General features: G+C 32.7%; 1 protein-coding gene and 1 long non-coding RNA gene across 2 annotated transcripts in view; one reads left to right on the top strand and one right to left on the bottom strand.

The window, feature by feature from the left end:
• Positions 1-729, top strand: part of LOC116185579 — a 14,189-nt gene extending 13,460 nt beyond the window's left edge. The window contains exon 3 of the long non-coding RNA XR_004150436.1: positions 718-729. This is a non-coding gene — a long non-coding RNA (uncharacterized LOC116185579). The remainder of the gene's footprint in view (positions 1-717) is intronic.
• LOC102678231 (breast cancer anti-estrogen resistance protein 1) overlaps positions 1-1,412 on the bottom strand; it is a 116,733-nt gene that overhangs the window by 94,004 nt on the left and 21,317 nt on the right. The gene's annotated exons all lie outside the window — the stretch shown is intronic.

The raw sequence follows: 1,412 nt of genomic DNA, 5'->3' as shown, positions 1-1,412 counted from the left end.
ATGAAAAATGATAGATTTCTATTAAAAATATTCGTCCAATATTTCATCCAATTCCATCCCTTCCATTTTCATTTTTTCTCGACACAATTTCATTAAATATTTTAGAAAACAATTCTGAAAATTCTTATCAATAAAATTATCCAACAAATTGTAGAAAATTCGTATCTTCCAAAGAAAGAACACGAAATAATAATTTCCACATTAATTAAAAGACGAGATGAAAAATGATAGATTTCTATTAAAAATATTCGTCCAATATTTCATCCAATTCCATCCCTTCTATTTTCATTTTTTCTCGACACAATTTCATTAAATATTTTAGAAAACAATTCTGAAAATTCTTAACAATAAAATTACCCAACAAATTGTAAAAAATTCGTATCTTCCAAAGAAAGACACGAAATAATAATTTCCACACGTATAATTAATAAAAGACAAGATGAAAAATAATAGATTTCTATTAAAAATATTCCATCCAATATTCCATCCAATTCCATGCCTTCCATTTTCATTTTTTTTTTTCATTCGGCACAATTTCATTTTTCATTGTCTCCCACACGTGCCAAGTCCAGTTACAAGTGCGGCCGATAATAATTAACCAGCCGATTCAAAAGTTACTTTAAAAAGTCGAGCAAACCGGCTCGAGGAAAGTTCGATGGATTAATTTTCTCCCCACGCGGTGCGGCTAATTCGAAAGAACGGGGGCACCGTAAAAAGGAACACTTTTCAACCGCGCCTGGCCCAACAACAACAGCCCGTGTTGTACTCCACCGATCCGACAAGTTCATCGAAGCTAACTGCACTCGGCGAGACGAGCGCGACCTCGTTCCTTCTTCCTCTCAGATGTACTGCCCCCCTCCTCTCCAACGTGTCTTCCAACTGTCGCAGAGAGAAAAGAGCAAATTTGAACGTTCTTCGAGGAAGAGAATTCGAAGAACCTTCGGCTTCCTGCCGAGCGAAAAAGAAAGAAGAAATTGATTTTTTTGAAATTTTTCCAAATTTTTCCATCGAAAGGAGAAAATTAAATTACGCGAGGGAGATTAATTGTTGAGATTGATTTTTTGAAATTTTTCCATCAAAAGGAGAAAATTAAATTATGCGAGGAACGTTAATTGTTGAGATTGATTTTCTGAAATTTTTCCAAATTTTTCCATACACGATGGAATCGAAAAGAGAAAATTAAATTACACGAAGAAGATATAACTGTTGAGATTGATTTTTTGAAATTTTTCCAAATTTTTCCATCGAAAGGAGAAAATTAAATTACGCGAAGAAGATATTACTATTGAGATTGATTTTTTGAAATTTTTCCAAATTTTTCCATCGAAAAAAAAAAAATTAAATTACGCGAAGGAGGTTAACTATTGAAATTGATTTTCTGAAATTTTTCCAAATTTTTCCATCGAAAGGAG

The sequence above is a fragment of the Apis dorsata genome, unplaced genomic scaffold (assembly GCF_000469605.1).
Source record: "Apis dorsata unplaced genomic scaffold, Apis dorsata 1.3 scaffold_23, whole genome shotgun sequence".
In the NCBI taxonomy this organism is placed as follows: Eukaryota; Metazoa; Arthropoda; class Insecta; order Hymenoptera; family Apidae; genus Apis; species Apis dorsata.
This window is presented reverse-complemented; position numbering and strand designations above follow the sequence as displayed.